We start from the raw sequence: 16,177 nt of genomic DNA on the forward strand, positions 1-16,177 counted from the left end.
ATATGGTATTCTGTGGCACATAAACAGATGTTGCAGATGGGCCTGTAGATCCTGTGCACTTATAGGTTGTCAAATCTGGTGCCCCAACTGATACTGTTAATGCTCGATTAGCGATAGATCTGGCGACTGGACAGATCAAGGAAGTGTTACAATCTTAGAGAAACCTTTGCCATGTGCGGGCGAGCATTATCCTGCCGTGACAGGCTACACATGTGGCTGCAGGGTGCCCTGCACATATTGCTGATCCTTTAAGGGCAGCGCGGTGGCTCAGCACTGCCGCAATATGTTAGTTCTGCTTGCTTATATTGCACCATCTGTTAATATCCCTTGTATCACTACTAGGGGTGACCGACTGTCATATAGGATGACACCCCTTTTCCCCCCATCACACCAGTATTGGGGCAGTGTGTTGCTGTGCAGTGAGCGCTTGCCATGTGGCCTCCATACTTGAACTCGACTGTTGTTAGATCCCAAATAAAGCCTGGATTCCTCACTATAGATAACGTCCTAGTAGTCTATAGCAGTCCAAGTTTATCGTTCCTGACACAAAGGTGACAGGCTATCAATGCCAGGACAACTAATATTCTTATGCCTAGTGCATGGAAATGGTCCAGACAGAGACAAGGATGTGGAATGAAAGTATCATCTGTGTCTGGGTAACGGGCCAGGAAACTGATGTGTCTGTAGCCTGTTCACCCTGTGATCACCTACTAAAAGCTAGGTCAGGTGTGCAACCCATCAAAATGTCTGCCCTGCTTCTCTGTCCAATGTTGTGCCCATCTCAGTCTGTCAACTGGGCAAAATATGTTGGCGTTTCCAGTACATCGTAGAGGCTTGTCTAGCAGTCAACAAGCTATCACCAAGAGGTATACTACCCAAAAGTAGCCTCTTAAAAGCCTTTTTTATAAGGCAGCAGAGGGAAGCAATTTTAAGCCCTTTTGTTACAAGACAAGAGTATAATATCACGCCTGTAATCTGTAACATAACTGCATGCCAAATTTTGCAGCAATCTCACATCTCTATCTGCATTTTTTTTAATTTGTCAATGGATGTATTTGTAAGGGTGTGAAATTCTGTTGATGTGGTAAGAAAGGTTTCTAAAATAGGTTGCTTCAACACAAACAGCCCCTTTAAGGCTGGGTTCACACAGAGTTTTTTGGTCAGGATTTTGAGGCGGAATACGCCTCACCATACCGTCCTATGTAATCCGCTTGTGGAAAAAAAGAATCGACATGTCGAATTGGCATTTTTTTAATGCAAAATTGACAAAAACCACAAGGCGTTTTTAAGAAGATAATGCATGGCTACATTCAAAAAAATACCTCAATGTTACTAAGCTGATTTTTCCTGACAAAAATCCTGACCAAAAAACTCAGTGTGAACTTAGCCTAAGAATGTGGCCCCCAGGAGGGTCAGCTGCCGGCAATATAAGAAAATATCACGGCAAGCCAAATGAATGGTCGACCGTGTAATATATAGTCTGCTTGAGCCCACCAAAATGAGAGATGATCCTACAAGGCAGCACTCTGATCTTACTTAATGTGGGGGAGGGGCTGGCAGATGTAAATTGGTTCCCATGAACAGACCTCATGGACTGCCATTATTAGTGCTGCAGTAGCTTTATATACTGCGTGACCGGGATGAACTTCTTGTTAGCACTTTAACAACAACGAGACCCCTGTCATGGACAAAAGCGACACCAGGTTGATGATCACAAAGGCAATTTGCTCTACGGTTGCTGAAAAACTGACTAGTCCATTTAAATCCATGAAGATTACATTTCACAGATGTCTGATTTCAGAAAAAAAACTTTTTTTTTTTTTTTTTTATACAAGAGGTTTTCCTCTGCTATAGTCTCTAGTGGTGATGTAAGATCCACATACGCCATCTTGTGTCTGCTTCTGATATTGCAGTAAGTGCTACAAGTCCTGGATTTTTAGGGTCTCCTTCTTTTCAGAAAAACAGACTATATTTATCTTCATCTATTCCAGCAAAGCAAGTAGAAATATAGCAAATGTGACATCTAGAGACCAAAATGTTTTAAAGTAAGCATGGATGAATAAACTTCTGTACCCCAAACAGAGTGATATTCCCTGTGTCTTGGATTGAACAGTGTCTGTAAAACAGGTCTAGCCACCAGTAAAAGTCCTGTCGTCCATATTTCTCTGTCTCCATACAGGAAAAAAATATTGCATTTAGTAGTCAAAACAGCCAAGTGGCTCAGTAGTCAGCACTGTTACTTTGCAGCACTGAGTCCAGGGTTCATATATCACCAAGATCGACATTTCCATGGGGTTTGCATATACCCTCTCCCTCTGTATTTGTGTAGGCCTCCTCTTTCACTTCAGAAATGTACGACTGATGAGTTAGGGGGCGTTCACACTACCATCAGTGTCCGACAGGTAGTGTCCGTTCAACACTTGTCATTCATTTAAATGGCGATCGGGTGCGTTCTTTTTGCACTCTGTGCCTGTCCTTCACTGTCCGCTTGGAAAGATGTCCGACTTTTCAAGCGGACAGAAGAACCCGACATGTAGGTTTTTGCTGTCCGCTTGAAAAGTCGGACATCTTTACATGCGGACAGTGAAGGACAGGCACAGAGTGCAAAAGAACGCACCCGATCGCCATTTAAATGAATGACAAGTGTCACGAATACAGCTAGTGTCCACTCCTAATGTCCGTGCCAGATTTTGAATGGACACTAGGAGCGGACACTACCTGTCGGACACTGACGGTAGTGTGAACGCTCCCTTAAAGGGGTTTTCTGTGGTAACTGAAAGACTAACTGCAGGAGAGATAAAATTTTAAAAAAAGAAATAATACCCTCTCCCAGCCCTGGGTTCAAGCTCATGCCCTGTTCCCTTCCTTGGACTAGCAGATGACCCAAGATTTTGGGTACTGGTGATGTAACACCCCCATGGGTAGCACATTCTTATTTCACCACAGCCCTAGTAAGTTTTTCAAAACATACCAACGAAAACCATTTTAATTGACTTGTCAGAAAACTGACCTCTCTGTGCCTGGGAAATGAGATGAACCCATTTTGTAGAAAGGCACTGACATGTCTCACAATCCCTATACATTGCTGTGGAATATATTATAAGTGTGCACACAGCTATTAAATAACCCTTCTCTTTAGATCAGGACAATCATTCACTAAAATAAAAAACAACCCACCAAGAGCGAGTGTGGAGACTCTCCACACATGATCACACCAGTAGTTGGAGCAGTGTGTTACTCTGCAGTAAAGACAAGACTGAAGCGCTTACCAAGTGGCCTCCATACTTGAACTCGACTGTTGTCAGATCCCAAATAAAACCCAGATTCGTCACTAAAGATGTTAAGGTCCCAGTCCGTTGCAGGCCAGGTTTATCATTCCTGACACAAAGGTGACATTCTATCAATGGTATACAAAATGGGACCGGTAATGGACCAAAATGTGGATGATCTAGTGATTAAGAACCCGCGTTCAGGTGTATGGATAAACAACAACTTTATTGAGCGATCATTTAGCCATACACCTGAGCGCGGGTTCTTAATCACCGGATCATCCACACTTTGGTCCAGTATGGTCCTATTTTGCATACCATTGATAGAATGTCAACTTTGTGTCAGGAATGATAAACCTGGACTGCAACGGACTGGGACCTTGCGTTTTATGCTCTCCGCCACGAAACCGTTTTTTTTTTTTAATCCGGATACAGAGTACTGCATGTCCGACTCTGTGTCCGGATTAAAAAACCTGGTTTCGTGGCAGAGAGCATAAAACGCTCACCGGCGCTCATGGCCGGACAGCTTTCTCACCCATTCAAATGAATGGGTGAGAAAGACTCCTGCAGGTTTCCGTCTCCTGCTCTGTTTTATGCAGGAAACGGAAACCTGCATAACGGAGTGCCAGCGCAGATGTGAACGAGCCCTAAGTGCCTATTCAGACCTCCTCTACTATTGACATATCTGCCTCAGACATTTCTATCTTGGTGAATTACTTCTTTTTGGTTAATGAATGTATACATTACATAATATTAAAATAGATTAAAGGGGTATTACATTAACTACATGTTATCCTCTATCCAAAGGACAGTGAAATTTGACTATTGGGACTCCCATCGTTGAAGACAATGACAACCCTGTGTGACCTAGCACTTTGCACAGGCTTGCAGCAACTCCATTCAATTCTATGGGACAGTCAATCATAGCTGAGCACTGTGCTCTCTTACTTTTTGGCAGTCTCATACAGATGAATGAAGTGGCAGCGCACAAATGTGACCTGCTGCTGCATTCATGTGGAGCACATGAGACTCCTGTCCTTGGAGGTTCCAGTGATTCCTATGCTGTGTATATAACTTGCGATTATTGGAATACAGGAATGTGTCAAGGGCAAAAGTCTAGGGCCATAATCCCCAAATGTCTCGCATTCTCATGATCCTCTGTATTTATACCCGTCAATACAACTGATTGGTAATGCAGGGCATGGGGGTCTATAGCTCCCTTCTACCCCATTGCTTTCTCTTATATACTACAGGTCACGTTTGGCCTATGAGGCAGTGGATTGCTGCTACAGGCAACACAAAGACATCACTGCTACGACTACAACTGCATGTTTGCTATTCAGAATTGCACTGGGGCTCAGGCCCCAGATATTTTACAACCATAGCAACACACCTGCTGGAATACCCCTTTAAATAATAATATGGGGTCCATGCTGGACCTTTTCAAGTCCTCTAAGGTAGAGCGTGTTATATGCCATAGCAAGGCTGACTGTGCAATGGATTCTGTGCATTATCAGCTTTCCCGATATCTTCCTCTGTTTCAGAGATTTCAGTGACATTAGGTTCAGATCCTGCACTGTCAGAAGGGCCGGCCTTACATCTCAGGTGGAATACCCAGGGGTGAACCTACCTTTTTCGCCGCCCGAGGCGGACGACAGAAAGCGGCCCCCCACCCCACCCCGGGAGGAGAGGGCGGAGTGGAGCGAAGGGGGGTGGGGCAGAGCGAAGGGGGCGTGGCGGAGCGGCGTTAGCAGGCAGAGAGCAGGCGGGAGAGGACCTGCTCTCTGCCTGAGCGTGAGGGGAGGCCGCTGGAGCAGCGCTAAGTCCACATGGCCTCCCCAATCCACCGCTCGGTGACGGTGACGCTAGCTTGTCCTGGACTGGCTTAGGTAAGCAAAAATGCCGCCCTGGCATAGCGCCGCCTGAAGCGGTGGCTTCAGGTCGCCTCATGGGAGGTGCGGTGCTGGGAATACCCCATCATCATGGTACACTTCTATAGGCTTGTATTATAAAGGGCAGTCATTCCTCACTCCCCAGTGATGGTGCTGATCTGTAACACCAGCCCCTCTGACAGTGCAGAGAATCAGTAGCCGAAAATAATGGAACCAATATTTCTGGAATTAGAGCCGACACTGACATAGCTGAAACTGCACTGAATTCATTGAACCATCAACATTGCTATGCTATATAACACTCCCTACCTGACAGGACATGAAAGGTCCTCTTTAAAGTGGAAATTGTGGTTACTGTGAAAACTGAATATCACCATCTGTTCTAACCTATTAAATGACTATAAAGACTGAATGATCCTGATAAGAGATGAGCGAACAGTGAAATATTCGATATTCGTTTCGAATAGCCCCTCAATATTTGACTATTCAAACGAATATTGAATCCCATTATAGTCTATGGGGAAAAAATGCTTAGTTTCAGGGGAAACCACAATTCTCACTATGGAGAGTCACCAAGTCCACAATGACACCCCAGGAAATGATGACAACACCTCTGCAATCCAACTGGGACAGCAGGGGAAGCATGTCTGGGGGCATCTAACACGCCCAAGTCACAATTTTACCCCACTATCACAGCCTATCAACTAGACACTTCCCACACTTAAAAAAACCTCTATGAAAGTGGAAAAATACCTGGAAACCTTCTTTCCTCCCCAATTGTATGGAGAGAAACCCAAATTTTAAGCTAAACTTTAATTTTAAGTATTACATTAGGGTGAAGAGGCTGGGGTTGGAGGAGGAGAATGAGTGAAGTGGGTGCTGGCAGCCCCGCTCCAGTACCTGGACTGTGGACTGGATACCCAGCTGGATATCCACATCCTCGCCCACGTCCCCTGCTGCTACCCTGCTGCATGATTGGCAGGTTCATTGTATGTGTACAGTGTTCCTGAAGTGTAGCTCTGAAAAGAGCTGTTTTATGAGAATGTTTTCCTGCCTAGACAAGGCTAAAATCTGTTTCTTACCCTGAGAACAAGCTCTTCCTATCACTCCAAAACTAAAATGAGACGAACATGGCCGACACTATTCTTATGAATCAGAGGTCACCTGATTTCGGCAGCCAATGGCTTTTTTCAATTTTTTTTCAATGCCTATGTTGTCATAGTTCCTGTCCCACCTCCACTGCACAGTTATTGGTGCAAAAAAAGCGCCAGGGAAGGTGGGAGGGGATACGAATTTTTACTGCGTTTGCCGCGTGGTATTCGATTGGAATCGAATATCTCGAACAGCCTGATATTCAATGGAATAGCTATTTGATCGAACACTGTTTGCTCATCTCTAATCCTGATCAATCCCACTGAACTCCACAAAGTACACCTTTGCAGGAGGATATGCTGCTTGCTGTAGTTCTAGCTATTCTCGTAGTTATATCAATTTAATATCAGACCCCAAAATTAAAAACATAAAAATAAGAAGTCTATGTACACTTTAATAAGGTGGTATTGACTCATAGATCGACTTAGTACTACTATACCTATCTATTGAGCTCAAACCCTAAAAAATCAATGGATAAAGTCAGCAGCAATATTTTACTTACTGCTGATATAAAACCTGCAGAGCAATCACTTTGCCGCATGTGGATGGGGTTTGTGTAATGTCAGTCCACAGTGTTGTAGATAGCAGTGAGTTTGCCTCTGGTATTTCTGTTGCATCCGACCCGCTGTGGTTATAAGATAATCCTTTAATAGTTCCACAGTGGGGAAATTTTAGTATGTTACAGCAGCATAGTAATACAGATACAGGATAATACACAGTAATATATTACAGATGTAGGCACACATATGCTGAGAAGAAAAGATATACTAGGAGTCCATAGCAGCTAAGGAACAGAAGAAGCAAGAAGGAAGACGTCATAATCATAATCATTAGTTTTCTGTGCGGAGTGATCTTCGCTTGGCCTGATGTAGATTATGCAGCCTGATCATGGTTGGAATGAAGGACTTGCGATAGCGCTCCTTCTCACACTTGGGGTGAAGCAGACGGTTACTTACAGTGCTGCCAAGTGCCATCAAGGTCCCATACATGGGGTGGGATTTGTTCTCCCGCATGGAGGTCACCACAGACAGTATCCTTCTGTCACCCACCACCTGTACTGGGTCCAGGGGGCTCCCCAGGACAGAGCTGGCCCTTCTGATCAGCCTGTCAAGTCTATGTACTGTGTGACCCCGGCACGTGGGGAGGGAAGGGGGAGAGGGGGTCTGCAAGAGATGTAACGCTATAAGGAAAGGTAAGAAAGTACGCAACTGTAAGTGGCTTCCTCCAGCTTAGTAAAGCACTGCTTTCTGTGTTATCATACACCTCAATGCCTGTCTGCTGCCTTCTATACAACAACTAGTTGTAAACTTAGAAGTGCACGTACAGATTGGTGTAATGACATACAGGTATATAAGGAATTGTCCTAGAGGAAATGTAATAAAGGGTTCGAGATCCAAATTAGCTTTTTGACATCACATTTAGCATGACTGTAACCTCATGGGATGTTCTACTTGGTTCTTCTGGGTTGAGCTGCTCTCTGATTGGTGGAACTCCAGGTCAGCTCAATGATATCACAGTCAGCTTATAGCTGTCACCTCATGGGCTGTTCTACTTGGTGTTTCTTGGTTGAGCTACTCTCTAATAGGTGGAAATCCAGGTCAGCGACCTGACAGTGATAGGACTTTAGTGCCTATTCCATTTACTATTAACTAGATGGTCCACATGATTGCCCTAAGAATAGTCAAAGATCAGACATATCATTTCATTTATAATTTACTATATCTCAATTACTCAGAAGTCTACGTACTACAACCTGAGTCTGTCTTCAAATAGCCTGGACATCCCAGAAAGCGTCATGGCCTTAGAAGCTTCTTTTTATGTGTAACTTGGCTCTCCTAAAAGGTGATGTTACTGAAGATTGGAGAATGGCCAATATTGTACCCATCCATAGAAAGGGTAGAAGAAAAGATGCTAGAACCTAAAGATCGCTGCATGCAGGGTTTTTCTGTCCGCTTGAGAAGTCGGACATCTTCACTTGCGGACAGGGAAGGACGGGCACGGAGTGCAAAACAACGCACCCGATGCCCATTGAGATGAATGACAGGTGTCACGGACACAGCTAGTGTCCGCTCCTAATGTCCGTGACAGATTTTGAGCGGACACTAGGAGCGGACACTACATGTCGGACACTGACGGTAGTGTGAACACTCCCTAACATGTTGGATGAAGGTGGCGCTGTGGACATTGCGAAGGCCACTTCTGCAAGCAGCGCTTTTCTCTCCGCATGTCTCATGCGGAAACCAAACAGAAACCACACGGACCCCGTTATAGTCTATGAGGTCTGTGTGTTATCCTAGGAAACTGCTTTTCTATGCATAGAGGTTTCCATTTGTGGGATCCCCAGGCGGACTCCCTGAACGCAGAAGTGAACTGGGCCTTACGTGGATTTCAACAAAGCCTTTGCTACAATGCCACATACAGAGCCAAGGGGAAATGATAGAATAATGAACAGATATCAGAAAGTTTCTGTTAATGGTGTGCATTCTGAGGACAGACGGGTCACTAGTGGTCTGTCCTGGGACCTATTATTCTTATATTTTCTAGAAGACATAGGAGAAGGTTGGGTACCTAAAGCTTTTCTGTTTGCCAATGACACAAGTGTGTAATACAGTTGATACTCCTGGAGGGGTCTGTAATATTGAAGAAGATTTAGCTTTACGGGATGATGCTAAGTTCATACTAGCGTTCAGCTCTCCGTTGTTCAGGTCCGTATGGGGACCCAAAAGACAGATTGCCCGTCTGCTAAAAAAGCCGTTACCCTGGGTCTGAAGATAGTGGTTTGGTCAAGCATCAGTTTGTGTTGCTATACAAAGGGATGGTCTAAATAAAGGGCCAAAGACATCTTAGAAGAAAACTTTGCAGTCCCCAGGAGAAGGCAGGTTGGTGGTCTGTCATGGATGGAGAAGAAAAGGAAAAAATATCTACAATCGATAAAGATGTCACCTGTAAATCACTGGATTTATAGAAGACCCCTCACCTCTTCTGACGTGTCTGTGTAATCTCTTGTAAATCTTTGTAATCCAGACCTGAGTGACATCTGTGTGTTGCGTATCCCATTGTCAAGAGAATGACAGTCAGATATTGTCAGTATGTAAGGACACAAGTCTATTGACAATGCCAGCAGAAAGGTGTGTAGACAAGGGGTGGGAGAACAGCAATGGGGAGGAGGAGGTCATATTTGGCGACAAGACAAGGGTATTTTTTTCTACTTGATGCATCACTGCAATAGACAAAGTACAAAGGGGCAGAACAAGCAATGTACAATTGGGCACAGAAAGCAGGATGGAAGAGGTTACTTTAGGCAGTCGGCCATATCAGGTGCTTGTAGCCAAATGGCACAGTATTGCACTTAATCTGACAATTGCTATCACTACTATTGTAGATAGTTGGAGCACAGACTGAGCCTTTGCACTATAGTAAGTCTGCAAATATAAAGACAAAATAAATCAAGCCAAACCTTTCATTTTCCTCCCCATTCATGTGAATACTGGATTTATAAGTCATGTAATAATAACAGTGAGCACCAGGTGGCAGTATTACTTTGCAGACTGCCATTACCTTTGCCAGGCCTATTTACTGCACTGAACACCAAAAGTATTAATTATTTAGATTGGCTGTGAAAATCCAATAACATGTTGCTGAGAAGAAAGAGTTGGTGAAGCAAATGCATCTTTAGCAACGTTTTTATCGTACCTTATTTCTTACTCCGTTTATATGCAAAATGCCACAATTTCTGATACACATTACAGTTCTGTTTCTGGAAGCATTCTTTTTCTTAACAAAGCATCAAACAAGCCTTGTTTTCTAGCCATTGAACAGAACGCCTCAAAATATTCCTTTTATTCATCTTTTTGCAATGGGCTAAGATTGCTGTACAATTGAAATACAGTCTGAGTTGTCTCTATATACACATACACATGAACAATCTGAACAATACAAACAAATGATCAGACATGTATACTAGGAGATTGGATCTACTTCAAAAATCACTGGCCACTGAAATGTACGGAGTTGCCAATTGACCTAGCTAGCTATTTATCAGCAATTTTATAAAATAGTCCTTATTTTTTTCTCCATAGAGTAATATGACAGCGATTTATGCATGTGACTATTTCTAGACATGATAGAACTTTCCTTATCTTTCCTATGGAATGGACATATCCAGAGATGTAAGGCCAAGATGACCAGCTTTCCAAAACAACATGGTTTGTATTACTATGTAAGAATATATCTGTCATATAAAGTACTGTATAAAAGTTTTACGCAGGTGTGGAAAAGTGCTGGAACACACATGGCCCTCACAGCCCTGATCTCATCATCATCCAGTCTGTTGGGATTACATGAAGAGTTAGAAGGATTTCAGCCAGTTTACATCCACAAAAGATCTGTGCTTAGTTCTCCCAAGAAGTTTGGAACAACCTGTCTGCTGAGTTCCGAAAAAACTGTGCAAGTGTATTGAGAAGAATTGATGAAAGGTAAAGGGTTGTCACACCATATATTCATGTGATTTAATGGGTGCAAATGGCTCTGGGAGAAACAAGGGAAAAGGGGGCTAAAGGTTCGAGAAATTGAAGAAACTGGTGGAGGGAGCCTGATAATATGGGGTTGTTTCACAGCCAAAGGTGTTGGATACTTGACCAGGATTGATGGTGGTCTCAATGCTGAGGTATATGCGAGTATCCTACAAGATCAGCGCCGCACCTCCCATGAGGCGACCTGAAGCGACCGCTTCAGGCGGCACTATGCTAGGGCCCCGGGGAGGGCGGCATTTTTGCTGACCTAAGCCAGTCCAGGACAAGCTGTCCTGGACTGGCTTAGCGTCACCATCACTGAGCGGTGGATTGGGGCAGCCCTGTGGACGCAGCGCTGCTCCAGCGGCCGCCCCTCATGCTTAGCAGAAAGCAGGTCCTCTCTCTGCCTGCTAACGCCGCTTGCTCCGCCCCCTCCTCGGGGGGCTGGGGCGGCTTTCTGACGTCCGCCTCAGGCGGCAGAAACCCTAGGTTCACCCCTGTACAAGATGAGTTACTTCATACACTCGAGTACTATGGGTATGAAAAGGACAACAATGGACAATGACCTGAAGCATATAGCAAGATTAGCAAAGAAATGGTTCAGTGACAATAAGTAGAGGTGATGGATTGGCCCCCCAGTCTCCAGACCCTCAATTCAATTGAACACTTGTAGGTAGAGTTGAAGAAACAGCTGTATTCATACCCAAGTGAGTTGACCAGTATGCACCAACATTGAAATGTGTGGGAGAGACCTGGGATCAGGATTCAGGCGGTGTTAAAAGCCAAATGTGGATTTACAAAATAATAAAAACTCAAATTTAGATTTTTAGGAGCAAAAAAGTAACAATGCAGTCACATGACAAGAATCTGCATAACTTATCATATGCTAAATAGCTGAAAGTCAGATTTCTGTATGAGATAGCCAAGAAGATGGTCTATAAAATGATGGCAGTCCCATGTGTAAAGCTGTAGTGGATGCTGAGATATGTACTGTGTACTGTGTATGTATGTGTACTGTGTGTGTATATGTGTGTGTGCATGTGTGTGTGTGTAATATAAGGTAAGTGTGGATACATCTGTAGCCATACAGTCATATATATATATATATATATATATATATATATATATATATATATAGTGAATAGTGCACAAAGAAACAAGTATACAATCATGCAATAACCTTAAAACCTCTGACTGGTAAGTTAATAAATTTTGACTGACAATGACACTTGTCGAGTGATGGTATATATTAGGGAACAAAAGAACGGTAAATTCTTGAAGTTGATGTATTGGAATCAACTCTGACAAGGGTCACATTGTGATGGCTGAACAACTGGGTCGTAACATCTCCAAAATAGCACATCTACTGGGGTGTTCCCTGTTGGCAGTGGATAGCGCCTATCAAACATGGCTGAGGAAACGGAAACCAGTGATATAATAACAGGAGGATTGATGCATCTGGTGATCAAAGCTTAGCCCATCAGGTCTGATCCTACATGAAAGGTTAACCTTAAAGTGGTTGTCTGTGAGTAAAAAATGACATGCAGTCCGGAGGGCTATAAAATACATATGCATTTTAATTTACTTGCATTCTCCCTTCTGTTCTTGCACTGGGCCAGTTGACAGTGTCGGTGCTCTATTTGGATGCAGAGTAGCTGCAGTAGTGCCATTGCAGTGATGTGATCACAGGGGAGGGGAGGATGCAGGTAAGTATATGTATTTACTAGATCCCCCTACTAACTGGATGGGATTATTTTAACCCACACAACCCCTTTGGCATGAGTGAATAAAACCTGAAACATACTATTTGATCCAGAGAAAGGCAAACAAATCTTCTACACTGGCCATTTGTAGCCAACTTTGCTTCAAAGGGAATTTTTCCATGGTCAGTTAAAAAAGTTAGACTTTTAAGATATTTTAAAACAAGGTATACCTTTACTTCTATTATTCTTATTGTGTATACCTATGTACAAAATCCTGAAATATTATCATTTTTACACTGACTACTATAGAAAACACAGTAAGAGATAATCCTTTAATAGTCCCACCTTGGGGAAATTTCAGCGTGTTACAGCAGCATAGTAATACAGATACAGGATAATACAGAGTAATATGTTACAGACGTAGACACAGATAAGCTGAGAAGAGAAGATATACTAGGAGTCCATGGCAGCTAAGGAAAAACAGAAGAGAAAGAGGAAGACCTCATGGTCATCCTCATAATCATTAGTTCTCTGTGCGGAGAGCTCTTCGTTTGGTCTGATGTAGATTATACAGCCTGGTCGCGGTTGGAAGGAAGGACCTGCGATAGCGCTCCTTCTCACACTTGGGGTGAAGCAGACGGTCGCTTACAGTGCTGCCAAGTCCCATCAGGGTCCCATACATGGGGTGGGATTTGTTCCCCCGCATGGAGGTCACCACAGACAGTATCCTTCTGTCACCCACCACCTGTACTGGGTCCAAGGGGCTCCCCAGGACAGAGCCGGCCCTCCTGATCAGCCTGTCAAGTCTATTTCTGTCCCTGGTTGATATACTGCTTCCCCAGCAGGCCACACCGAAAAAGATGGCTGAGGCAACCACAGAGTTGAAGAAGGCCCTAAGAAGTGTCCCCTGGACTCCGAAGGCCCTCAGCCTCCTGAGCAGGTAGAGTCTGCTGTGGCCCTTTCTGTGCAGCGCCTCCAGGTGATCAGCCCAGTCTAGTTTGTTATTGAGGAGCACGCCCAGGTACTTATAGGTCCTGACTATCTCAATACATGTTCCTTGGATCTCCACCGGGGTCGGAGCACCTCTCCGTTTACTAAAGTCCACCACCATCTCCTTGGTCTTCCCAGCATTAATCCTGAGCTGGTTCTGCTGGCACCATTCAACAAAATCCCGGTTTAAGTCTCTGTATTCCCTATCATCGCCATCAGTGATAAGGCCGACTATAGCAGAGTCATCGGAGTACTTCTGTAAGTAACAGCTGGATGAGTTGTGCCTGAAGTCAGCAGTGTACAGTGTGAAGAGGAATGGGGCAAGAACTGTACCTTGAGGTGCCCCCGTACTACAGATCACAGTGTCAGACACACAGTCCTGGGCTCTCACATACTGAGGGCGGTTTGTCAGGTAGTCTAGGATCCAGTTGGACAGGTGATGGTCCACACCACCAAGGTTCAGCTTCTCCCTCAGTAGCCCTGGCTGAATGGTGTTGAACGCACTGGAGAAATCAAAGAACATTATTCTCACAGTGTTCCCGGGTTTCTCCAGGTGAGAGAGAGCTCTGTGAAGAAGGTGGATGATGGCGTCATCTACCCCAATGCCTGGCCGGTAGGCAAACTGGAGGGGGTCCAGAGCGGAGCTCACTAGGGGGCGTAGGTGTGTCAGGACCAGTCTCTCTAGGACCTTCATTAGGTGTGATGTCAGTGCTACAGGTCGGTAGTCATTGTAGCCCATCGGGTTGGGTTTCTTTGGGACTGGTACCACGCAAGATGTTTTCCACAGTTGAGGTACCACCCCCAGCTTCAGGCTCATATTGTACATGTGCGTTATAATACCACACAGCTGGTCACTGCACATTTTAAGAACTCTTGCGCTTATACCATCAGGTCCCCCCGCTTTGTTCGCTCTAATATTCTTCATTTCCTTACACACCTGAGACTCCTGCAGGATCAGATAGTCAGATTGCAGTTGACCGCAGGTCGGTGGGGGTTGGGTCTTGGTGTGTGAGGGGAGGGCGGTTAGCTGACATGCTGGTGGAGGGAGCATTTGCTTGGAGTCGAATCTATTGAAGAATAGATTAAGCTCGTTAAGCCACTTCCTGTCCCCTACTGTTCGGTGCCTTGTCTTTTCCTTGTGTCCTGAAATTGCCTTAAGGCTGTCCCACACCTCAGAGATTCTACCCTCCCCCATCTGTAGCTCCATCTTCCGTCTGTAGTTGGCTTTCCCTTCCCTGATCAATTGTCTCAGCTGTTTCTGAACCGCCCCCAGGCCATCTTTGTCCCCAGACCTAAAAATTCTCTTTTTTTGCTTGAGGAGAGTTTTAATCTCAGAGTTAATCCATGGTTTGTTATTGGAGAAACACCTCACCTTCCTAGTTGGTACCGTGCTGTCCACACAGAAATTAATGTAGTCCGTTATGCAATGTGTGAGTCCCTCAATGTCCTCTGGAAATGAGTCTTGAAACACTTCCCATAAAGTTATATCAAAGCAGTCCCTTAGAGACTCGACACTTCCCTCTGACCAAATCTTCACGGTACGGGTAACCGCCGGTTCTCTGCGCACCAGTGGAATGTATGTGGGTCGCAGATGTACCAGGTTGTGATCTGATCTGCCTAGGGGTGGTAGGGCAGATGAGTTATATGCATCCCTTACATTGGCAAAGAGCAAGTCCAGCGTCTTGTTGTCTCTTGTATGGCAGGTTACATACTGTGTGAAGCCTGGTAGAGTGGATGCTGAGACATGGTTGAAGTCTCCAGACACTAGGAGCAGGGCATGGGGGTGAGATGATTGCAGCTCACTCACAACAGCATGGAGGACTTCACAGGCAGCGTCAGCTTTAGCAGAGGGGGGGACATAGGCAGCTAGTACAATAACATGTGATAGTTCCCTTGGCAGGTAAAAAGGTCTCATGCCCACGGCTAGCAGTTCAATATCCTTTCCACACAATTGTTTCTTAACCACAATATGTCCTGGATTACACCATCTCTCATTGACAAATATTGCAATTCCTCCGCCTATTCGCTTACCGCTCTCCAGTGTTCTGTCCGCCCGAAGAAGTTTGAAGCCCTCCACGGAGGCAAGTATGTCCGGAGTGATTTCAGTAAGCCAAGTCTCTGTAAACAGCATCATACTGCACTCACGAAACTCCTGTTGATGTCTGGTCAGTGCTGTCAGTTCATCCATCTTATTCACAATTGATCTCACATTCCCCATAATGATGGACGGGATCACATGCTTTTTGCGTTTTCTTCCTTCGCGTCTCAGTATGCCGGCTCGTTTTCCGCGTTTTCTGCGTTTTCTAAGTCTCCTTATTAGTTCGTGGGGGATGGTAAGAGCATGCTTGTCCAGCTTCTCCTGCAGCATGCTTCTAAGGTGTAATAGTGTCTCCTTAGTGTAAACCAGTCTTCCTTGTCTGTGTGGAGGCATGCTTCAGACAAAAAGGCTCAAAAAGGATTTCTTTATAAGAGTTTCTGCATCAAATTCCAGCCCATGGTAAGTTCTTATACTAATACTCCTTATAGTAATAGAAAAAAGTGAACAAAAAAGGACGGGATAGAGAAAGATCAGTTTAGTTTCAGCAGCTGTAAACACATGCAGCCACACTCTAGGCAGGCGCAGGGTGAAAAAAAAAAAAAAAAGCTTGATGTTTCTATTT

This window comes from Leptodactylus fuscus, chromosome 4 (assembly GCF_031893055.1).
Source record: "Leptodactylus fuscus isolate aLepFus1 chromosome 4, aLepFus1.hap2, whole genome shotgun sequence".
Lineage (NCBI taxonomy): Eukaryota > Metazoa > Chordata > Amphibia > Anura > Leptodactylidae > Leptodactylus > Leptodactylus fuscus.